The sequence below is a fragment of the Hyla sarda genome, chromosome 3, assembly GCF_029499605.1.
Source record: "Hyla sarda isolate aHylSar1 chromosome 3, aHylSar1.hap1, whole genome shotgun sequence".
NCBI lineage: Eukaryota > Metazoa > Chordata > Amphibia > Anura > Hylidae > Hyla > Hyla sarda.
Genome location: NC_079191.1, coordinates 334437530 through 334463490, shown reverse-complemented (window position 1 = coordinate 334463490; position 25961 = coordinate 334437530). Strand labels below are relative to the sequence as shown.

The 25961-nt window shown below is 44.4% G+C and overlaps 1 protein-coding gene and 1 long non-coding RNA gene across 2 annotated transcripts in view; one reads left to right on the top strand and one right to left on the bottom strand.

Moving 5' to 3' along the window:
• Positions 1-25961, top strand: part of LOC130362591 (uncharacterized) — a 121706-nt gene that overhangs the window by 22055 nt on the left and 73690 nt on the right. The window contains exon 3 of the long non-coding RNA XR_008891481.1: positions 1641-1832. This is a non-coding gene — a long non-coding RNA (uncharacterized LOC130362591). The remainder of the gene's footprint in view (positions 1-1640; positions 1833-25961) is intronic.
• Positions 1-25961, bottom strand: part of AKAP12 (A-kinase anchoring protein 12) — a 167449-nt gene that overhangs the window by 137326 nt on the left and 4162 nt on the right. The window lies entirely within an intron of this gene.

Genomic DNA, 25961 nt, shown 5'->3' with positions numbered 1-25961 from the left:
AGACAGACATGAACAGGATAAAACCCAAAACAAGGTAAAAATCAGCAGCCATGCTGAGGCCTGAGGAGCCTTCAAATAACCTCTCCTGGGTTCTGATAGGCTAACAACATTAACACTAAGTTGGCCAGAGGGCAGCATGCACAAACTGGCCAGAGAAGACATTACAATATAATGGGCCCGTGGCTAGACGACTCTTCTCATTCTGATTCCGCACATTCCTTTTTTTTTTTATCCCCATTGTTCTTTCCAGCACTGAGATATAATCCAGGGAGCATTCCCCAGCATGACCAAAGCCTAACATTAGCCACCCCATCTCCTCTGATGTACTCTTCCATGTAAACTGTCAATTAAAGGTGAAGTAGGCATGTGCAAATGGACAAATAGGTGGTGAATATGAGGAGATGGGCTGGCCTCCTGCCATGCAAGGGAACACCCACCTGGGAACTTGAAATAAAAAATATATGCCCAGAATGAGAAGCATTATCTAGCCATTGGCTTATTTACATTTCTGTTTTCCTGCTGACAGCTCCACTTTTAGAATAAGTTAAATAAGCACTCTGGGATAGAGGGTTTAAGTAACGCTCCCATTCTGTCTGGTATAAAAAAAAATAAACATATACTTGCTTTCCGCTGTGCCTCCGTTGTCCCGTTGCGGTCCCCAGTGTGCTACTCTTCCTGGCTCCTTGTGGTCAACATGTCACTGAGCGGCAATGTGACATATGGACCCCCGGCACCAGAACATTGCTCCAGTGATTTACTGAGCCACAGTATTAAGTATTAAGACACAGGTCTTCTTTTGGTGCTTAAAAAGTCCCATTGTGGTGTCAGGTGAGGGTAATGTGTAATTAACAGTTTTGTGATGCCAGGGTTTGGTTAACCTATACACAACCCGAGGTAGACCAGCTTCTCCTGTGCCAGGCATGGGGCAAATAATTATTTTGACGCAAGGGTAAGGATAACTGGTTTACTTTACTGAGGTTGAAAATATGGTACAATCCGTTACAGCTCAGATTAGCGTGAAGGAGATGCAGGGTAAACTTTGGGAAGCGTATTGGCTTGCTGGGACTTATAATTGATTGTGCTGTATATCAGTGTTTCCCAACCCAGTCCTCAAGGCACACCAACATTCCGGGTTTTTTCAGTTACTCCATTGGAATAGAACAGGGAAAAATTAAAATCCCAGACTTGAGGACTGGGTTGGGAAACACTGCTGTATATGACTGACTTGACTTGTATGCAGCCCATGGTAGACTTTAGTGACTTGGACTTGACTAACTTGCTGGACTTGACTTGCCTTAAATTCCCTGCACTGTAGTGATTACCGCAAGGCTTTGACTTTCACCTGGGTACTGGGGTTAGCTAGTAGTAGATGTAAGTTTCCTGGACTAGGCCTCAGGCCTCCTTCAAGATCACCTCACAGACAGACTTCACACTTCACCAAACTGTACCCCATAACTGACTGAACTCTGAACTCAATATATATGGGAGCAATTTAGAGAGATCCTATTGGCCAGATAAGTCACCTGTTTCACCTCTGCATACTCCCCTAACAACAAGGTTCATGGCAATAGGTTTCTTAAAGTAACAAGTGCATAGAAAATACTCATACATTAACTATTGCATAACATTACATTTTATAGAGTCCTGAGGAGAGTGTGCCCAAGACGGACATTGAAGCAGAATCTGCCACACAGGATGGGCAGGAGTACAGGAGAACACATGATTCTGTACTGGGTCATCACATCATTGCCACTCACCTAAGCACTGGCCAGGAAAAGGAGTGCACCGTGGACCAGAGCGGGACAATGGAGGCACCAGGGGAGCAGTGGGAGGTAAATGGATGTTTATTTTTTGTTTCATATAACGGGCAGAATGGAAATGTTGCTAAAAAATAACCCTATCCCAAAGCACTTAGAGATTGTTTTTTTTATCATTTGGCCTCTGGCACCCCAAAGAGAACAGATGATTTTTCTGGAAAAAGCCACAACCAGCTATACATTTCGCCTGTGTATCTAAAATATTACATAGCAAGTTTTTAGGTATGTCCATGTAATATATAGGTGGAATAGGTCTGCAGAGTCCATTATTACAGAGAAACATTTTTTTACTTGTTTATATTGAGGGTCCTGAATGGGAGACCTTGCTCTATATCAAATCCATATGCCATTGTACAGGGCTCATCTTCATGGGTGGCCATTTTGTTTAAAAAAAAGACTCAACATAGCTGTTATTTTATTAGACATGGAAACTCTGATTCTAAGGCAAACAATGGCTTAGGTGATATATATATATATATATATATATATAAATATAAATAGTGAGTTCCGTACCAGATTTAATCAACACCGGTACACAATCCGCAAGGGGAGATTGGATCTCCCAGTCCCGAAACACTTTATTGAGTCCGGTCACTCTGAACGTGATTTACGTTTTGTACTTCTCGACCATATTCCTCCACTCAAAAGAGGTGGTAACCGTATGGCCTTACTACATAAACGAGAACTATGGTGGATCTTTGAATTAAAATGTCTTAAACCTAACGGCCTGAATATCGATTTCCCTATTTCTAATCTTTAAGTTACCCCAGACACTCTGTTGTCTTGTAGATTGCCCCCCTGAGTATGTATGTTTACATATTGCCATTCGAGATGATTTATCTCCTCCTTTTATCTTCTTCTTGCAGAGACGGCGGAACGGATCCTGCGTGACCTATATCCACCTGCTTCTCTCACCTTGAACAGCAACCGGAAAAACTTTATTATCATTTTTATTTTATTTTTGCCTTTATTATTCTTTTATATATATTATTTTTATTTACTTTTTATTCTCCTATATTTTTCCTATACTTATATGGCCTGCTCTTCATGTCTGCCGTTTTTTCCTGTTGCAATCTCTTAACCGCAGTGGTGGGGCATATTTTCTATATTCCAATTGGTGCACCCCTTACTTACCTTCATTATAGGTGGGCCAGCGACGTGTGCAAGTACTTGATGGACACTTCTGGCGTGGGCATCAAATAAAGGCCACCCTCAGTGACTAGGGTTTGGTGGGCAGGACTCCCCTATCTACATAGAGGTAGTCCCTTCCCTCCATCTGTATGTTGGGGATCCTTTCGGTAGGTCTCCCAACTCCCTAGAGAGGGTCCAGAGTGCAGTGTCCAGTATGCATGGTTCTGCTTGTGTGGCCCCGTTTATCTATTGCTGTCTGTGCTAGGCGAAATATATATAAGATTTTTCGCCCTTACACAGTACAACTATTTTTAGGTGCACCCCTATTCATACCCCTGCTGCTCCGCCACTTCTTTATTATTTTCTTTATTATTTTCTTTTATTTTGCCCTTCTAGCTGCCCTCAACAATAATGGCCAGACATACCTCCTCGCTCTTTGCCTGACAGCGGGTTCTCTGCGCATGCGCATGTGATACCCACTCACTGCGCGTGCGCGACATCCCCCCATGCCCGAACTGCAGTTTCCTCTGTTCTTTTTCATCCATGCGATTGGGTGCGATCGCACCATTTCCGGTTGCGTTCCAACCCCACCTTCCGGTTGCGGTCCAAGCATTCCTCTGCTGCATTGAACATCGCGCGCCACTCCGCCACAGGATGGAGCGCCCGATGCTCTCCTGTTACATCACGCAGGACCCGCCCAGTGACCCCGTCTCTGTAGGTTCACTTTGTGAGTTTTTTTCACATTTTTTTACTTATATTACCACTGTACACTTAAATATGCACTTGTGGTTTACCACTGCCTGATATACAACAATTATGATGTAATATAATATATATTGATTGTTTGTTTTGATATGCTAATGATGTGATGTAATTGTGACGTCATGTCCTTCCACCATATATATACCGCACCATGTGCACTATGTAACTGCTTGACAAAGGCTGCCTGCGTGCAGCTGAAACGTTGCCTTGATGTTTGAATTGGAATAAAGCCACATTCACTTTCCATCTTATTGGAGTGCTACAGTCTTCTCCTTTCTACATTGTGAAGTGTCTCCCGTGACCTGGGACTCCGACCGTGTGCACCCACCTTCGACTTACATTCTACAGAGTGCTGCTCCTTATCCTTTGTTTTAAATATAAATAAATATATATATATATATATATATATATATATATATATATATATAGGAAACAGATTGAAGCAGCGCTGTCAAGTAAGGGCAAGTCTGTGGGTGCAGGCAAACTCAGGGACCCCAGTCTTGGGTCCAAAATTTTCAAAGGCAAAGAAGAGAGCAGTTGCAGCACACCAGAGTATCCAAAAATGAAAAAATGAGTTTAATTCCAGCTAAAACATTAGACAACGTTTCTGTGGTCTCACACCACCTTTCTCAAGTCGACTTGAGAAAGGTGATGTGAGACCACAGAAACGTCTGATGTTTTAGCTGGAATTAAACACATTTTTTTATTTTTGGATACTCTGGTGTGCTGCAACTGCTCTCTTTTTTGCCTACATATATATATATATATATATATATATATATATATATATATATATATATATATATTAAAAGGACAATCCATATATATATAAAACTCAATGTGCTTGTGTATGTATGTATGTGTGTGTGTATGTTCTAGCATCACGTCCAAACGGCTAAAGATATTAACATGAAACTTGGCACACATGTTACTTATATGTCAACAACAAACATAGGATAGGTAATTTAACCTTTACTCACCCCCATTTGCCAGGGTCAGGGTTTTTGTTTAAAGTCCCATACAAGTCTATGGGAAACATATGTGACTTCATAACTTCCAAACGGCTGGCGATATTTCGATAATACTTGGTCACATGTTACTTATATGTCCACTAAAAATATAGTAGAGTTAATTTTACCCTTAACTACCCCAATTTGTGAGGGTCAGGGTTTTTGTTTAAAGTCCCATGCAAATGTACGTAAATGTATGTTCCCACATAACTTGCGTACGGCTGGAGATATTTCAATAATACCTGGTACATATATTACTTATATGTCAAATTAAAATATATGATTAGAGATGAGCGAATCGAAGTTGACAAACCAGAATTCGTTCCGAATTTCATGAAAAATTCGATTCGCAATGAATACGAATATCGCTGCGATTCTATCACACAAATCGCTTCATTAAACTCCATTTTACAGCGTTCCAGGCTATTGGGGACCTAAGATGGCGGATTTTTCTACTAATAGGCCCTCATCAGTGAATACCGCATAGGTACATCCAAGTATTGTACCATTTAGTACCTGTTAAGCTGTCAAGGTGCTCCACACCGTCAAAGTCCAAACAATTGTATTTTTGTAAAACACCAGCCGGTGGATACTATTGTTTGGACTTTGACGGTATGGAGCACCTTGACAGCTTAACAGGTACTAAATGGTACAATACTTGGATGTACCTATGTGGTATGCACTGATGAGGGCAGTAATATGCCTAACTATTAGCAGAAAAAAAATCTGTATTTTTGCAAAACACCAGCCGGTTGATACTGAGTTTTTTCTGCTAATAGGCATATATAACTGCCCTCATCAGTGCACACCGCATAGGTACATCAAAGTATTGTACCATTTAGTACCTGTTAAGCTGTCAAGGTGCTCCATACCTTCAAAGTCCAAACAATAGTATCCACCGGCTGGTGGATTACAAAAATACAGATTTTTTTTCTGCTAATAATTAGGCATATTACTGCCCTCTTCAGTGCATACCGCATAGGTACATCCAAATATTGTACCATTTAGTACCTGTTAAGCTGTCAAGGTGCTCCATACCGTTAAAGTCCAAACAATAGTATCCACCGGCTGTTGTTTTACAAAAATACAGATTTTTTTTCTGCTAATAATTAGGCATATTACTGCCCTCTTCAGTGCATACCGCATAGGTACATCCAAATATTGTACCATTTAGTACCTGTTAAGCTGTCAAGGTGCTCCATACCGTCAAAGTCCAAACAATAGTATCCACCGGCTGGTGTATTACAAAAATACAGAGTTTTTTCTGCTATTAGGCCCTCATCAGTGCATACCGCATAGGTACATCCAGGTATTGTACCATTTAGTACCTGTTAAGCTGTCAAGGTGCTCCATACCGTCAAAGTCCAAACAATAGTATCCACCGGCTGGTGGATTACAAAAATACAGAGTTTTTTCTGCTAATAGGCCCTCATCAGTGCATATCGCATAGGTACATCCAAGTATTGTACCATTTAGTACCTGTTAAGCTGTCAAGGTGCTCCATACCGTCAAAGTCCAAACAATAGTATCCATAGGCTGGTGTTTTACAAAAATACAGAGTTTTTTCTGCTAATAGGCATATTACTGCCCTCATCAGTGCATACCACATAGGTACATCCAAGTATTGTACCATTTAGTACCTGTTAATCTGTCAAGGTGCTCCAAACCGTCAAAGTCCAAACAATAGTATCCACCGGCTTGTGTATTACAAAAATACAGAGTTTTTTCTGCTAATAGTTAGGCATATTACTGCCCTCATCAGTGCATACCGCATAGGTACATCCAAGTATTGTACCATTTAGTTGTCAGAATCCGGGTTGCGGAGGGTGAGGACACTGGAAGTGGATCCTCTGTACCAGAGAGGTGATGGCGTGGGCCGTACCAGGGGAACGGAGTCTAAGGGGTTACTGGTATTCACCAGAGCCCGCCTCAAAGCGGGATGGACTTGCTGCGGCAGGTAACCCCCAGGTCGTTCCACTCGGTAGCGACTCAACCTCTCTGGCGGCTGAGATGGCGCGGTACAAAAGGACAAGGCAAGGCAAGGTCAGATGTAGCAGAAAGGTCAGGGCAGGCGGCAAGGTTCGTAGTCAGGGGCAACAGCAGAGATTCTGGAAACACAGGCAAGGACACACTGGAACGCTTTCACTAGGCGCTAGGCAACAAGATCCGGCAGGGACAGGAAGGGGAAGTGATGTTTTATAGGGAAAACAGTGATTGGACTAGATTGGGCCGGGCACCAATTAGTGGTGCACTGGCCCTTTAAATTTCAGAGAGCCGGCGCGCGCGCGCCCTAGAGGGCGGGGCCGGGCGCGCCGGACTGGGACAGAGGAAGGACGGAGCAGGTGAGAAGAGACATGGGATGCGATCCGTGAGCGGGCACGTCCCGTCCCGCGGATCGCATGCCCTCCGGTGACAGGGTAGCAGCGCTCTCGGTCAGCAGCGCCAACCGGAGCGCTGCAAGCAGAGTAATGCCGCGAGCGCTCCGGGGAAGCAGCGGGACCCTGTAGCTGTCAAGGTGCTCCAAACCGTCAAAGTCCAAACAATAGTATCCACCGGCAGGTGTTTTACAAAAATACAGAGTTTTTTCTGCTAATAGTTAGGCATATTACTGCCCTCATCAGTGCATACCGCATACGAACATCCAAGTATTGTACCATTTAGTACCTGTTAATCTGTCAAGGTGCTCCAAACCATCAAAGTCCAAACAATCGTATCCACCGGCTGGTGTTTTACAAAAATACAGAGTTTTTTCTGCTAATAGTTAGGCATATTACTGCCCTCATCAGTGCATACCGCATACGTACATCCAAGTATTGTACCATCTAGTACCTGTTAATCTGTCAAGGGCCTACATACTGTTCAAGGACAGCCGTAAGTAATCACCTTCTGCTGTTCTAGACAAATACCATTTAAATAGTGTAGTGTATTGTAATACCCTCATAAACGCACTAAGTATGTCAGGCAGAGAAGTGCCACGACGTGCACAGAGGAGTGGCAGAGGCCTAAATACTTCAGGCAGAGTTGGCAGCAGACTTGGGGCGAGTGGCAGCAGGTGTCGCAGCGAGAGGCCTGAGCTCCCGTTATCAGCCAGCAGTCGTGTCTCCACCAGCAACCCATCTGCCGTCGTCGATTGGTTAACACGCTCATCCACATCATCACAAGTGACATCTGACACCCCCAGTCAACAGTCGGTGGGTTCCTCAGACACAACTCTCAGTTGGCATGGCCCGGGAGCAGTCCGTGTCCTCCCATTGCCTTTGTCCTATGCTGTTCCCTCTCCTAAAGAAGTATCTTATGCTGTGGGTTCAGCTCCACTATTTACTGCAGACAATCCAATAGAGGACAGTAAGCAGCTACTGGACAGCCAAGAAGGAGATGAGACATGCGTAGCTTGCTCCGCTAGGCGGTCAAGTAGTGATGTGGAGAGTGACGTGGGAGGCAGTGTTGCAAGTGTTCAGGGTCCTGAAGCAGACACTGTTGGGGAACCTGAGGAGGACATCAGTGACGTGCACACAACTGTTGATGATGATGAAGCCGATCGCAATTGGGAGCTGGGTGCAGAAGGGGCTTCATCATCATCATCATCAGGAGAAGAGAGTTGCAGGTTGCCCTTGAGGCAGTAAGGCGGTAGCACGGTTGGCAGTCAGCGTGGTGGCAGTAGTGGAAATTCAGGAGCCAAACGTGCCCGGGGAGACCACCTGCTTCGCGGCAGCCTACCTTTCCGGGAGGTAGTGGAACAGGGGTTCCTGGAGACGGCGCCAGTAGCAGTCAATTAGTGCGGACTGCGGGTGGGAAAATCAGCTACTCGGCGGTGTGGAACTTTTTCATAAGGCATCCGGAGGAGGTTCACGTAGCCACATGCAAGATCTGTCGGCAGAAGGTGAAGCGTGGCCAGGGTCCCAATTTCGGCACCACGGCCCTGCGTCAACACATGCTTCGCCACCATAAAGCAGCCTGGGAGAACCGTGGTTCCGATGTAGTGGTCCAGCCTGCTGCATCACCCAGTGGCCATCCGCTCCCTCCTTCATCCAGCCAAGGCTCCACCACCTCAGCCGAAGGGAGCTGTGTGTCAAACCCTCCTTCTGTCGCTCCTGCTTCTCCCGCTTTTAGTCAGCCATTCCGCCAACAATCCATCGGCGAAGCCATGTCCAAGAGACAACAGTATGCGCTCACTCATCCAACGGCGCAGAAGTTGAATATGCTCCTGTCCAAGTTGCTGGTGTTGCAGTCCCTCCCTTTACAAGTGGTGGACTCTGCACCTTTCAGAGAATTGATGGCTTGTGCGGAGCCGAGGTGGGGAGTCCCAAGCGGTCATTTCTTTGCGAAGAAGGCAGTACCAGCCCTGCATAAGTTTGTACAAGAGAAGGTGGGCCAGTCCTTGAGCCTGTCGGTGTGTTCAAAAGTGCACGGCAGCGCCAACGTGTGGAGCTGTAACTACGGGCAGGGACAATACTTGTCTTTTACGGCTCACTGGGTAAATGTGGTTCCTGCACAGCCACAACAGCAACTTGGACAGTTCACACCGCTTCCTCCCCCACGCTCTCGCTCCCAGGCAGTTGGTCCTGTTACAGTGTGCGACGCCGCCTCCTCATGCTCCACCGTGTCCTCGGCCTCCACTGCACGTCCAAATCTCGGTGGCCATTCATTGTACCATGTGTGTAGGGCACGGCGGTGTCAAGCTGTTCTTCACATGATTTGCCTTGACGAACGGAGTCACACAGGGGAGGAACTGCTAAAGTTCATACGTAAAGAAATCCGAGTATGGCTTACTCCACGAAATCTGGAAATGGGAACCATGGTGACAGACAACGGGAAGAACATTGTGTCCGCGCTGCGACAAGGAAGTGTGAAACATGCGCCCTGCATGGCACACGTGTTGAATCTGGTTGTCAAGCACTTCCTCAAGTCTCCACCTCATTTGCAAAACATCCTGAAAATGGCAAGGAAACTGTGCATGCACTTCAGCCACTAGTACACCGCCAAGCACACCTTCCTTGAGCTGCAGCGTCAGAACGGTATCCCACAACATAGTCTTATTTGTGACGTTGCCACACGTTGTAATTCCACCCTCCATATGTTAGACAGACCATGCAAAGAAAAGCCATCACCGATTTCTTGATGATCCAAGCAGATAAGAGTACTCCCCTGTGTAACTTCAATGTGAACCAGTGGCAGCTCATACGTGACACCTGCCGTTTGCTGAGGCCCTTTGAGGAAGCCACATTATTTGTGAGTCGCCTGGATTACGCCATGAACGACGTAATTCCACTCCTCCATTTCATACAACAAATTATTGAAACCATGGCTGGTCACGGCAATGGAGACGTTGCGCCTACATCTCAAGGCTGCATGAGCCCTGTGGGGGCTGAACTGGAGGAGGAGGATGATGAGGGTCAGAGCGGAGCACAGTTTAGGTTGGATGGGATGGCCAGGGTTTCTAGTCTTCTGACAGGAGAGGAGGAGCAGGAGCAGCCAGAGGAGCTGGAGGTTTATGAGGAAGTTGAGACAAAGGACCCAGACACACTGTGGCAGTATGCAGTGGAGATGGAGGCAGGTAGTCCCTCCGTGTCACTGGCGCAAATGGCACAATGAATGCTCTGTTGCTTGCGTAGTGACCCCCGAATTGTCAAAATTCGTCAGCGGGATGACTTCTGGATCTCCACCTCATTAGACCCTCGCTACCGTCCCAAAATGGGGGCCTTTTTTTACACCCACTGAGAGGGAGGACAAACTGACCTACTACAGAGAGATTCTACGTAGTCAGTTGGCTGATGCCTATAGGCCACATGGTCCATCCACTCGCAGGTCTGACTCGGGGGGCCCTCTGCGCTCACCTTCCACTGCCATGGCTGCTGGGGAGGGGAGGGGTGGGAGGAGCAGTACCAGCTCAATCAGCGGCAGCCTGAGTCTACAGTCGCTGATGAGTAGCTTTCTTCACCCGCATAGTGAAGAAACTCATCAGCAGCAGGTAGACATGGAGCAGGACCTGAACCAGCAGGTGGTGGCATACCTTGACATGGCCATGCCAACAACCATTGAAGATCCGCTGGACTTCTGGGCAGCCAAACTTGATTTATGGCCACAACTAGCAGAGTTTGCCCTGGAAAAGCTGTCCTGACCGGCCAGTAGTGTGCCATCAGAGCGGGTGTTTAGTGCGGCCGGGGCGATAGTCACCCCAAGGCGAACTCGTCTGTCCACTAAAAATGTGGAGAGACTGACGTTTGTCAAGATGATTCAGGGATGGATCAGCCAGGATTTCCAGCCACCAATGACAGATGGGTCTGAGTAGATTGACCATGCTCCTACAACAAAATTTTCTCTATTATGGTTGGTTATGAAACCCACTGGGGCAGACCTGGGCATTGTACGGCCCGCTTGCCACATACGGCCCTTTGATTGGCTCTGACCGGCCCGCGCTGACTGGGGGACAACTATGCTGTCTAATCTGGGGGACAACTATGCTCCTAATCTGGGGGACAACTATGCTTCTTATATGTGGGAAACTGATGCTTCTGGCCTTGGGGCTGTAATTTTTGGATGTTTAGCAGTAGCTTAATGCAAATGTAAACATTAATCTTTAAATGTAAGGGGTTATGAAACGCTCTTGGGTACTGCGAATGACTGCTCCAGACTCATTCTGTGTCTTTCACAAACTACTTGCCTCCCTGGTGCCTCTGGCCTTGGGCCTTAAATTTTTGGATGTTTAGCAGTAGCTAAATACATGCTTAATGCAAATTTCAACAATGATCGTTAAATTCTCGGCGCTCTGCCAGGGCCTTCTCCTACCCCACCTGGGCCGATCAGAGGACCTTACTAACCAATCCAATCAGTTGTAGCGACAGGCGGTGTGTACAAAGGGCAGGGACTTAATCAACGCGAGTTTATGACCCTCACTTACTGGTAATTCCTCGTTTTAAGGGTAAATAATTGCAATCCCAGATCCCTATCACGAACTGGTTTCAGCGTGTAACACGCACCTGTTCTTGAAAGATAGAGACACGCTAATCCGTTCAGTGGAGCGCTAGTGCGGCCCAGGACATCTGAGGCCATAACACACCTGTTATTGCTCGATCTGGCAATTGATCGGGCAAGGTAAGGGGTTATTAAAGCCTCTTGGGTACTGCTGAGGCCTACTCCTGACTGTTCCTGGTGCAATGTATGGGGTAATTAAACACTCTTGGGTAGTGTTATTGTTAAATTTACTGATAATTTTACCAGTAATAAAATTGAAATTTGCAGAATGCTAACCGTCACACAACGGAACGCTTGTTGCATGTGATTTTTTAATGAAAATTTTTAAAAAAAATCCGGAGAGGGATTAACTCTGCTTAATCATTTTTGGCAAAAAAAAATCCTTTGGTGATCTGATCTTTTGGAGACAGATGCGCTTACACACATATGTAATAATTTTTTAAAAATAATTTCAAACATTGTGTGGTTTATTATTTTTGAGAAGAAAGTCTTTGGGTGGTCCACCGTCCTGCATTATAGAGTCTTCTGAAATGTTGGACATGCGCTTGTTCTTACACAAAGGTATACATTTTTTTTTTTAAATGTATAAAATTTTGTTGATTTTGGGGTGGATTGTGAAGCCCTGTGTGTACTGTGCATTTATTTGCATTCCCTTAACGCTGTTACTAAGACCTGGGGTAATGGTTTTCTGCTGTGAAATCTGGATGGTAATGTTTATGGATGGGGACCATTGAGTCATGGCGGAGTTCATAGTGATGGCCGATGCGCTCCTCTTCAGGCTGATATTTTCCCGGGCGTCCATCAATTTTGGCGGTTTTACTGCAAAACCCACCTGCTGCTTTTTAGAATTCAGCATCTTTCGGGCATTTTGCACTTTACCCTTTATTCTGAAACATGCATCTTTGGCGACCATTTTCTCGCGGGCATCCTTCATGCCTAGCTTCAGACGGGCATCTGTCACGCCAATCTTCTGACAGGCATCAAACGTTCTCTGGAAACTTTTTTGCAGGGATGCACGTTTCAGAATAAAGGGTAACGTGCAAGATGCCATTGCAAGCCAGCTTGTCCTGGTATGGTATAGTAAGTTTTATCTTCCGAGGATGTCCTACATTTGAGGAAACAGGGTAATAAATTTGAAATTTCCAGAAGGATAACCATTACACAACGGAACGCTTGTTGCGTGTGATTTATTAAGTAAAATTTTACTAAAAAAATACAAAGAGGGATTAATTCTGCTTCTTCATCCTTTTTGGTGAAAATTATGATTTTTGGTGGTCCACCGTCCTTAATTTTGGGGCCTCATCAACTCGTTCATTTGAGATTGTTTTTATCACAAAAAATGTAAAAATCTTTGTCAAAAAATTATCATTATGTTGTTCTTGGGGGGGAGTTGTGAAGCCTTGGTGTGTACTCTTGAATCAGCCAACTCCAGGCTGTGTCCTTCATGCAATATATGGGTTACTGATGCCGCAGAGGTGGGGACAGGGTCTGTGAATTTCAAAATTTGGGATAGCGGGTGCAACCTATGAGAAATCTTTGTGAAACATTTCTCAAGGTCTTGTTTTTTGGGGGGGATTGTGAAGCCCTGGTGTGTACTGGTGCATCAGCCAACTCCAGGCTGTGTCCTTGAGCCAATATATGGGTTACTGATGCCGCTGTGGTGGGGCCTGGGTCTGTGAATTTCAATTTTTTTGGATAGCGGGTGCTACCTATGAGAAATCTTGGTAATAAATTTCTAATTGTGTTGTTTTTTGGTGGGGATTGTGAATCCCTGGTGTGTACTCTTGCATCAGCCAACTCCAGGCTGTGTAATTCAGACACTAAATGGTATCCTCTTGCTGCCAACATGTCTACGCTGTGTCATTCAGCCACTATATGGTGTCCTCATGCTGCCAACACCTCCACGCTGTGCCATTCAGCCACTATATGGTGTCCTCATGCTGACAACACCTCCACGCTGTGTCATTCTGCCACTATATGGTGTCCTCATGCTGACAACACCTCCACGCTGTGTCATTCTGCCACTATATGGTGTCCTCATGCTGCCAACACCTCCACGCTGTGCCATTCACCCACTATATGGTGTCCTCATGCTGTCAACACCTCCTCACTGTGCCATTCACCCACTATATGGTGTCCTCATGCTGCCAACACCTCCATTTTGTGTCATTCAGCCACTATATGGTGTCCTCATGCTTCAGCCTCATCCAAGCTGTGTCATTCAGCCACTATATGTTGTCCTCATGCTGCCAACACCTCCACACTGTGCCATTCAGCCACTATATGGTGTCCTCATGCTGACAACACCTCCACGCTGTGTCATTCTGCCACTATATGGTGTCCTCATGCTGCCAACAACTACACGCTGTGCCATTCACCCACTATATGGTGTCCTCATGCTGCCAACACCTCCTCACTGTGACATTCAGCCACTATATGGTGCCCTCATGCTGCCAACACCTCCATTCTGTGTCATTCAGCCACTATATGGTGTCCTCATGCTTCAGCCTCATCAAAGCTGTGTCATTCAGCCACTATATGGTGTCCTCATGCTGCCAACACCTCCACGCTGTGTCATTCAGCCACTATATGGTGTCCTCATGCTGCCAACTCCTCCATTCTGTGTCATTCAGCCACTATATGGTGTCCTCATGCTTCAGTCTCATCCAAGCTGTGCCATTCAGCCACTATATGGTGTCCTCATGCTACCAACACCTCCACACTGTGCCATTCAGCCACTATATGGTGTCCTCATGCTTCAGCCTCATCCAAACTGTGTCATTCAGCCACTATATGGTGTCCTTGTGCTGCCAACACCTCCACACTGTGCCATTCAGTCACTATATGGTGTCCTCATGCTGCCAACAACTCCATTCTGGAAGGAAAAACCGGGCAACGCCGGGTACCCAGCTAGTGTGTTATAAACTCAGGACAAATATCTCATCTGTTCCTTAGGATACAATGAATGTGCGCCTCTCCTGCCATGTGTTTGACCACACAGATATGTCTAAAATAATTTTGACAGCCTGTTACAATATATAAATAAGGTCAAACAAGCATATCAGCCAAGGCAGATTAAACCTCTTGTGATTCTGAGATAATAAATACTCTGGTTGTGGAACAATCTGACCACATGCTGTTAGGGGAATGCGTCACATACGTATTTGAAGCTTCCCAGAAGCTCCGAGGATTCCAGCAAAGAACACTAGAGCAACATTAACAAATTGCAGCCACCTCCCAAATCTGAAAGAAGAGTTTATTACAGCAGATAAGGAAAGACAGAACAGCAGGCTTCATACCTTATGTCCTGAGTGCAGGACCTGATTCTTATAGAAACTGCATAAAGAACCTTTATTTTAACAAGAAATGATCAGCAATAATGAAGTCTCCTCTTTGGTGGTCCACATAAATGTATTACATTTAAAACAATATATCCAAAAGGGGTTAGCCAAATGACTGCCAAAATACATATACATGTTTCAGCATTGCTGGTGGGCTAAGGATTTTCAAACATTAATCTTTTTCTAATGTGTATTACATTGGTGTTGACATGGGAACCATTACACTCTGTTCTGTTGGTCTGGTCCCCACTGGGAGTCATGGTGTCTACGAGATCACAATAATGCAGTACCATTGTACTTGTGAGAATTCCAGCACAAACAACATCTAAAAAAAAACACTACAATGTTCCTTTTTTTAGAGTTACAAGAAATTTTTTTCAAAGGACTTGGTTATAAAAAAAAACTTCTTTTGCCATGTTTCTGAGTTTCTTGCACTACTTTATGCACTACTTTACTCAATGTATATCTCAAGTGTTCACTTGACTTGTCACTTTGCATAAATTCCTTCCTATTTATCTAGAGAACTAACACCTCAGAGAGGCACCTTCCACAAAAGTCTTGGGGCCAACAGAGTAGTAAGATCAAACCAAAGCTATGGAAAAAGGGGGCTATAGATGAATGATTATAAGACCTGTATTGAACAAGGTGCTCACTTTTGTTAAAAGAGTACTCCAGCACAAAAACATTTTTTTTTAACAATATGGCCATGCTGCCTGCAAGAAGAAAATGTGGTGCAAGGCATAAACATCAGTTATTTTTTGCCTTTTTGTGTATTCACAATAGTAAATTTATTCCATTGTGCATAGTGCACGATGGAACTTATCACCCATATTGATCAGTGGTTATAGAACTTGTTTTCCTGAGTGTTTGGACTATTGGAGTATATTCCTTGCTTATTTTGTAGCCACAATAACTGGGAGACAGCTGTGGTGTCATTTTTACCCCTTATAGTCACACCCACATGACGGTGGCATAGTGGGGCCTTTCATGACACTGGCCATACAATAAGGATTTGAGACAGTATTTTTCTGAACTTACTGAATTATCATACATGGATGGTCGGCAAAGCCATAAATTAAAATGGTAAGCCTGGTCTGGCTTTGCTTTGATGAGATGCAGATCTGCTTTTTGGTACGAAGAACAATCCAGCAACAATCCAGTCCAACAATGACTTTGAAAATCATACATAAGAGATCAACTTCCTAACAGCACCTATCTCAATCATTTATGTCACATAAAGGAGCCAACAGTAAATTAAAAAAAAAGGCCATTCTGACCTTTTTTGGCCTTCCAAAATCTATGGTGATATCTACAAAAGTAGATGTTGGACTTTCACAGGTACGGATTAGTCCAATCCTACATATTGGCTATGAGCTAAAAAATAGTATATGTTTGGTAAATAGTCACTAGTAGATTACATTGCATGTTATAAAGTTAATGGACCTGCTACAATACAGGTTGGTACACCTTTTTGCTGATAGCCTAATGTAAAGTCTTAAGATTGGTATCACTGAACTAGCAACTAAAATAAGTACTTTTGCTAAAATGTTGTGCCCATAGAATTATTCTACAAATGTTGAAGAGGACCTGCCAGCAGATTAACACGGGTTTATATAAGCTCACGGCTAGATAAGGCTAGCCATCATGATTCTGGGTATACCCCTTTAGTCTCCATAGTCCTTTTCAGCACCAACATAAGCCTTACTGTTATTATGCAAATGCAATTCAAAAGCCCAAGAGGTGTTTTCCAGCGTGTCAAAAACACAGGGACGTCCATAAGACGTAGATAAGGCTAGCCATCATGATTCTGGGTATACCCCTTTAGTCTCCATAGTCCTTTTCAGCACCAACATAAGCCTTTCTGTTATTATGCAAATGCAATTCAAAAGCCCAAGAGGTGTTTTCCAGCGTGTCAAAAACACAGGGACGTCCAGCCCATTAATTCTTCATTATCGCCTATTGGTCCATTTGCATCCACCTACCCCATTTGACTGACAGACACTAGATTAGGACATGGATTGGATTTACCTGGACTCCTGCCATGCTATTGGACTTCCCCTGGGTTTTTGAGCCTCCTTAACATAACAAAAAGGCTGACATCTCGGTGCTAGCCCAATCTAACTATGTCTACTCATGTCTTCCTGCTGACAAGTCTGCTTAAATAATATTCATGTCCCATACCCCTTAGCAGTGTGTGCTCTCTTCATTCCCAGTAATCTAATAGTTACAGTGCAGCAGGTAGGTTCCATTTCTACTGTGTTTATCTTCTCTGACTTGTTAATGATCAGATAGAAGAGCAAAAGCTTGAGTTAAAATCTTCTTGAGATTGTTATGAAGCGCCCCCCCCCCCACTAGAAATGAGCAGTTTTCATGGTTATATTTGTTTTAAGACTTCCTTCTTAGAAATGGGAGAAAATGCAGTAGAATGAGTAGCTGTTTTTTGTTTGTTTTTTTGTAAAAAATATTTTTTTATGTTTCCTAAAAAAACATGGAGCTGTCTTTTGTTTCAATGGAACTAAACATGAACAAGATGACTTAGTTGAACAACCACCTCCTACGTAATATATATAGCTAAATTATTAGGGGAACAGATATATAATAGCACTGAATGAATCTTTTCGTAATATACATTTATAGTTGTCCGGGATTAGATAAAAGCTTTTTTCCAATAACAGTGCCATGTCTGCCCATGAGCTCTGTCCTGTTACCTGGCTCGGCCCCATTCAAGTGCATTACATTTCATCCCTAAGTGTATTGATGTTTGTTTGACCTCTTTTTGGTATTTCATCACACTATAACGCACAATCTGAATTGCTTGGAAAGAAAGACAATGTTTGTTTCTCTTTGTACAAATAAAATGAGACTACAATATAAATTCCGGTCGTTTTCACAGTTTTACAACAACGGTTAATTGGAAAAGAACAGAAACTTCCTGCACGCCGCTGCATTTGTTTTCTGTACTTACATTCTCTTGGTCTCAAATCTACAATAATTTGCAACAGGAAGCTGAGTTTCCATAGTTAATCTTTTTATGTGTGTTTGTAGAGGTTACAGAGTCTTAAGAAGGGCAGCGAGATCAGCAGCTGTAATAGCTGTCAAGAGACAGAGCTTTCTGTTGTCTACAAATAAAATCTAGTCTACAAACACAAGAAGCTTAAATAAGACTTCTATGTATTTAAGAACTTTAAGGTAAAAAAGTTGCTTGGGTCTTGCAGCCATTTTGGAGGCTATGTAGAACTGTTCTTTGTCACTTAGTCTCAGAAGTAGCAGAAAGGTCTGCCCTTATTACCTGCCCTCTGTTAAGTTTGGGTATTTAATTCCCATATAGTCACACTTTGTGAGTTACTAAATGAGTACTCTGTCCCTAGACATCTTATCCATTATCCAAAGGATCTCGGCTGCGGCACCTCAGACATCCGATGCACGGAGCGAACTTCGCTCCGTGCCGGATGACTGGCGATGCGGGGCGGAGGCTCGTGACGTCATGGTCACGCCCCGCTCATGGCGTCACATCCATGCCCCCTCAATGCAGGTCTATGGGAGGGGGCGTGATGGCAGTCACGCCTCCTCCCATAGACTTGCATCGAGGGGGCATGGCCATGACGTCACGAGTGGGGCACGACCGTGACGTCAGGAGCCTCCAGCACTGCACCCGATGCTTTAAACGAATGCCGGGTGCAGGAGGGAGATCGCGGGGGTCCCCAGTGGCAGGACCCCCACGATCAGACATCTTATCCCCTATCCTTTGGATAGGAGATAAGATGTCTAGGGGCTATGCCAAAGTATTGCAATATATACAGTGGATGTCAAAAGGACACTTTTTGCACTGATTGGTTCTATAAGGGTTTATGGACACAGTCAGTGTAAGTGCCAGAAGCACTTTCCATCACATACCCTGAACATATACAGCACACCTGGCATGAACATAGCCCAACAATGCTGAATATTGTCAGGTTTTTATTTCCCCTACAGACAGGGGAAATATATGCATATGAAAACAAAACCACTTCCAGAAATTCAGAAATATACCATAATGTCTTGTGTCTGTGCTGCTGATATAGTGGGTATGTACAGTATTTAAACAAATAATAGATTCAGACTCAAGCACTGGGAGAAATGTGTGTGCAACACAGGATGACCCTGTTTACCCCACCACACAGCAACTGTCCATAGATAACACAACACACACACACAAGTGCATTAGATACAAATTATCACACTTTCTCTGCAAGAATCATTCAGTTTACTGTGAAAATTTAGCTTAGTGCAAAAAAATATATATATAATAATCAATTGACCCAAGTTCACTACTGCAGTAAAGTCCCTGTGTCATTCTCTCCATTCGGAGGTTTTCCTCCGACTGAAGGAACTGGCGAGGATTTCTCTCACCAACCGACACTGCTATGTTTCAGGGGTCATGTTCCCTTTTATGGCAAGCATTCACTGATTTGCACCAACCACTAATACATAGTAAGTATCACAAGATTACGTCTCAAAAAGCATATTTTAGGCTAGAGTCACATATATCCGGCATCCGGCGAAACTGGGCAAAACCTGCCACAACTGATGCCAGAAGAGCATTAGTTGGCATCAGTTGTGTATCATCCGGTATCCATTGTTTGTGATCGCTGGATGGGGAAACACAGCAAGATGAATTCCTCTGTCTGTGCCGGTCCGGCAAGTCCAATCCTCCAGCATCCAAACAGAGATGCTGGATGATTGTGAACCGTACCATTCAAATAATAGGGATCAGTTCTTGCTTCATTTTCCCTCCATAGGGATCAGTTCTTGCTTCATTTTCCCTCCATTTGCCCCACATATGTAAAGGAAGCCTAAAATGTCAAAAGAATGCATACGGGATAGTATGGTATTATGTAATATGTATTACTTTGACTTTATATGTCTTTTCAGACGTTAGTAAGGTCTTTGTTCTACTATAGATAGTAGTGTGTGGAAAATTTACAAAAGAATGCATGTAACTAAGAATACATGACATCATGAGCATTGCCGCCTTATTACACACAACAATCAATGGAGTCAATAGATTCATATTTTTATGGGCTCCATTCAGTGAAATGAATGCACATTCCATGTAAACCACAGAAGTATGTAAAGACCTGGTGAACTCATAGACTCACCACTATTTTGCCAGTCTACTAGTTGTAAACTGTAATGGGAATGCAGGACCTTTGTGAGTTTATCTCCAAAATGTTGTATTCATCCTATTCACCTATTCAGAAGGCAATATATATATATATTTATAAATAGCCCCCCCCCCTTCCAATCCCCCCACCCAACTGACTGCCCTGAAAAAAAAAAAAAACTTCTACTGTCTTTTCTTTGCGCTACCAATACAATTTTTTTTCGCAAGCTCTATGCAATGCTTAATCATTGGGGTTGAATTGATTAATAATTACCGCGTTCAATAAACCAAACTCCGTCTCCTAAAATGGCCATACTAATAGTGACTTTGTCCAGGGCAAATTTCTCTTCAATCTTGCGGAAGATCGCCCTCCAAAATTACCTTACTTTCCTGCAATTTCATAATAGAAGGATTAGGTTTGCCTCATCTTGTACACATTACGGGCAGTTTGAATCCATTCTGCATCTAAATTTACACAGAAACATAGACGAGTAATAAAGACGGTAGATGATTCTCAATTTTTGGAGCATTTTACTGTATTCCTCAACATTCTTTCCCATGATGTTTCATCTATGTCCCCTGTGTCCCTTTCCCATTACCTGTAATTTTCCGATAAAATCCCAGTGATATTCCTTTAATTAATGTCCTATATATATTATTCTTAGTGTACGTCTATTTTGTGATTCTTCCCCTAAATAGGCAAGAAGACTGTGAGATTCTATCTTAAATAAATATTTGTTTAAAGTATTCCTAAAAGCGTTTCCCAGTTGAATATACCATAATATTTGCATATCCCTTAAAGGAAAACTGTCAGTAAACTACCCCCCTCCCCCCCCCCCCCCCCGCACCAACCAAAGATACTGGCTGGTAGGGCAGAGGTCGCTGATCATACCATGCCCGGATCTGCTCCACCGTTTGCCCATTATCCTTATTCTTCTGGATATGCAAATGAGCTGCTAATTGGCACGGGCAGGGTTTCAAGGCTCCTTCTGGCACTCTGACGTCAGCGCCACTCATCCACAGTGCCACCCGGCATATGAATATTCATCCCCTCCCTCCTTAGTGGAGTCCAGTACAGAGTGGAGAGGGGATGAATATTCATAAGTCAGGCGGCGCTGCGGACGAGCGGCGCTGACGTCAGAGTGCCAGAAGGAGCCTTGTAACCCCACCCGTGCCAGTTAGCTGCTCATTTGCATATCCAGATGAATGAAAATAACAGGCGAATGGCGTGGCGGATCCGGGCATGGTAGGCAGAATATTGATCAGCGTCCCCCGCACTACCAGCCAGTAACTCTGGTTAGTGTGGGGGAAGTTTACTGACAGTTTTCCTTTATCTCAAATTTCCATTTAATACAATGTTCCACCCGTCCACCCCGTTGTGACATCAAGCCCCTCAATGCAAGTCTTTGGGAGGGGGAGTGACGGCATAGACTCTCATTGAGGGGGGAGGCGTGACGTAATGAGGGGGCGTGGCCCCCATCACCAGCCTCCGGCCCCTGCATCGCCAGTCATCAGGCATGGAGTGAACTTCGCTCCGTGCACCAGATGACAGGGGGTGCTGCAGGAAAGATAGCAGGGGTTCCCAGTGGCAGGACCCCCGTGATCAGACATCTTATTCCCGATCCTTTAGATAGGGGAAAAGATGTCTAGCGGCGCAGTATCCCTTTAAGTTTGTCAGCTCTGTTTACCATAAATCATTTCTGGCAGTGCAAACATGTGTGCTTCAGGTGTAAAGGTGGCCATACAGTTTCAATAACTGTTGGGCAAACTCTCTCATGCTCCTTATACACATGAACACTCTACAGTGCCAAATGTTCATGTTCTTTCTTTGGAGTGGGGTAAACCAAAGCTAGAGGGCTTTGGTGCCATTTTATCACTCCCACAATAAGGTCGGGAAAAGAAAATCCAGCACCATTTTATAGGTGGAGAGTTGGGAGGCTACCATACATCTTAGACAAAGTATCTCAAAGTATCTCTATTACTGCTTTGTTGTTTATTTCACAGGGGTTGTGATTTTGGATGATCTCTTTTGATTTAAAGAGAGATAATCTGATGAAAGGTTAAACCACAGCAATAATCTGTAAACTATGAGGGTACCTGGTTGTAAGTATTGAACCCCACGGTAGCCCCACCACAAGGGAAATTTCTCGATATCCAGAATGTTTATTAGATATGTTTCAGTCACTTTTGTACCTCGTCCCACAAAGGTCCCTTTCACATTCTTCTGTTTTAAAGATCCGTTATAATGTTCCGTTAATGAAAACCCTGAAAATTGGCCAATAACGGCCGTTACAAAATCCCATTATAGTCTATGGGATTTTTACATTATCCGTTTTAACCTGTCATAGCCTGTTATTAATAATGGACATTATTTTGTGACGGGAGAAAGAACGGAAGAAATGGTGCATGCATTATTTCTCCCGTTACTTTCTCCCATCACAAAATAACATCTGTTATTAACCCCTTAAGGACCCAGCCATTTTACACCTTAGGACCTGGCCATTTTTTGAACATCTGACCACTGTCACTTTAAACATTAATAACTCTGGGATGCTTTTAGTTATCATTCTGATTCCGAGACTGTTTTTTCGTGACATATTCTACTTTAACATAGTGGTAAAATTTTGTGGTAACTTGCATCCTTTCTTGGTGAAAAATCCCAAAATTTGATGAAAAATTTGAAAATTTAGAATTTTTCTAACTTTGAAGCTTTCTGCTTGTAAGGAAAATGGATATTTCAAATATTTATTTTATTTTATTCACATATACAATATGTCTACTTTATGTTTGCATCATAAAATTGACGTGTTTTTACTTTTGGAAGACACCAGAGGGCTTCAAAGTTCAGCAGCAATTTTCTAATTTTTCACAAAATTTTCAAACTCACTATTTTTCAGGGACCAGTTCAGGTTTGAAGTGGATTTGAAGGGTCTTTATATTAGAAATACCCCACAAATGACCCCATTATAAAAACTGCACCCCCCAAAGTATACAAAATGACATTCAGTAAGTGTGTTAACCCTTTAGGTGTTTCACAGGAATAGCAGCAAAGTGAAGGAGAAAATTCAAAATCTTCATTTTTTACACTCGCATGTTCTTGTAGACCCAATTTTTGAATGTTTGCAAGGGGTAAAAGGAGAAAATTTTTACTTGTGTTTGTAGCCCAATTTCTCCCGAGTAAGCACATACCTCATATGTCTATGTTAATTGTTCGGCGGGCGCAGTAGAGGTCTCAGAAGCGAAGGAGCGACAAGGGGATTTTGGAGAGTACGTTTTTCTGAAATGGTTTTTGGGGGGCATGTTGCATTTAGGAAGCCCCTATGGTGCCAGAACAGCTAAAAACCCCCACATGCCATACCATTTTGGAAACTAGACCCCTTGAGGAACGTAACAAGGAATTAAGTGAGCCTTAATACCCCACAGGTGTTTCACGACTTTTGCATATGTAAAAAAAAAAATAAATAATTCACTAAAATGTCTTTCCCCCCAAATTTCACATTTTTGCAAGGGTTAATAGCAGAAAATACCCCCAAAAATTTGTAACCCCATCTCTTCTGAGTATGGAGGTACCCCATAAGTTGACCTGTAGTGCACTACGGGCAAACTACAATGCTCAGAAGAGAAGGAGTCATATTTGGCTTTTTGAGAGCAAATTTTGCTCGGGGGGCATGTCGCATTTAGGAAGCCCCTATGGTGCCAGGACAGCAAAATAACCTCCACATGGCATACCATTTTGGAAACTAGACCCCTTGAGGAATGTAACAAGGGGTACAGCCAATTTTTTTATTTGCACAGCCCATTATTCCAAAGATCTGTCAGACACCAGTGGGGGGTAAATTCTCACTGCACCCCTCATTACATTCCGTGAGGGGTGTAGTTTCCGAAATGGGGTCACATGTGTTTTTTTTTTTTTTTTTGGCGTTTGTCAAAACCGCTGTAACAATCAGCCACCCCTGTGCAAATCACCTCAAATGTACATGGTGCACTCTCCCTTCTGGGCCTTGTTGTGCGCCCCCAGAGCACTTTGCGCCCACATATGTGGTATCTCCGTACTCGGGAGGAATTGCGTTACAAATTTTGGGGGGCTTTTTTCCCTTTTACCTCTTGTCAAAATGAAAAGTATAGGGCAACACCAGCATGTTAGTGTAAACATTTTTTTTTTTACACCAACATGCTGGTGTAGACCCCAACTTCCCCTTTTCATAAGGGGTGAAAGGAGAAAAAGCCCCCCAAAATTTGTTTGCCAATTTTTCCCGAGTACGGCGACACCCCATATGTGGCCCTAAACTGTTGCCTTGAAATACGACAGGGCTCCAAAGTGAGAGCGCCATGAGCATTTGAGGCCTGAATTAGGGATTTGCATAGGGGTGGACATAGGGGTATTCTACGCCAGCGATTCCCAAACAGGGTGCCTCCAGCTGTTGCAAAACTCCCAGCATGCTTGGACAGTCAACGGCTGTCCGGCAATACTGGGAGTTGTTGTTTTAAAACAGCTGGAGGCTCCATTTTGGAAACAGTGGCGTACCAGACGTTTTTCATTTTTATTGGGGAGGGGCGGGGGGCTGTGTAGGGGTATGTGTATATGTAGTGTTTTTTACTTTTTATTTTATTTTGTGTTTGTGTAGTGTAGTGTTTTTAGGGTACAGTCACACGGGCGGGGGATTACAGCGAGTTTCCCGCTGCGAGTTTGAGCTGCCGCGCAAAATTTACTGCATCGCAAACTTGCAGCCTGATACTCACTGTAAGCCCCCTGCCCATGTGAATGTACCCTGTACATTCACAGGGAGGGGGGATCTCCAGCTGGTGCAAAACTACAACTCCCAGCATGCACAGTCTATCAGTGCATGCTGGCAGTTATAGTTTTGCAACAGCTGGAGGCACACGGGTTGGGAAACACTGAGTTAGGAAACAGACAGTGTTTCCCAACCAGTGTGTCTCCAGTTGTTGCAAAACCACAACTCCCAGCATGCCCAGGCAGCCGAAGGGCATATTGGGAGTAGTGGTTACGTAACAGCTGGAGGAGAACAGTTTGGGGACCACTGTGTATTGGTGTCCAAGCAGCAGCCCTCCAGATGTTGCAAAACTACAACCCCCAGTATGCCAAAACTGTCCAGGCATGCTGGGAGTTGTAGTTCTGCAACATCTGAAGAGCCAAATGTTACAGAACTACAACTCCCAGCATGCCTGGACAGTAAGGGCATGCTGAGGATGTGTAGTTTTGCAACATCTGGAAGGGCACAGTGGTCTCCAAACTGTGGACCTCCAGATGTTGCAAAACTGCAACTCCCAGCATGCCCAGACGCCAAGGGCTGTCTGGGCATGCTGGGAGTTGTAGTTTACAGGGTCCCATTACAGCAATGCATGTCGCTGTTGCTGTAAAGGGCCCGACCGCGGCTGAAGATCTACTCACCTGTCGCCGCCGCCGCCATCTTCCTCGCCGGGATCCGGGTCTTCAGGGACGAGGAAAGTACCGGGGCCGGGCCCCAGCACTCCCCCGTCCCCCACCGCGTCCTCCGGTCTTCCTCCCGTCCTCTCCGGACTTCAAGGGGCCGGGCAGGACGGGAGGAAGTAACCGCCCCCTCCCTGCGATTGGTCGGTTAACTAACCAACGGATCGCAGGGGATCGGAGGAGGTGGCAGGCTTGCCACCTCGCTCCTAGGCTCCAGCATGGTCCTGGCTGTCTGTGACAGCCGGGATCATGCGAAATTACTGGGCGGTCGGGTCCCAGAGACCCGATCAGCCCGGTATCGCCACAGATCGGAAGGGCGATTTCCCTTGCGATTTG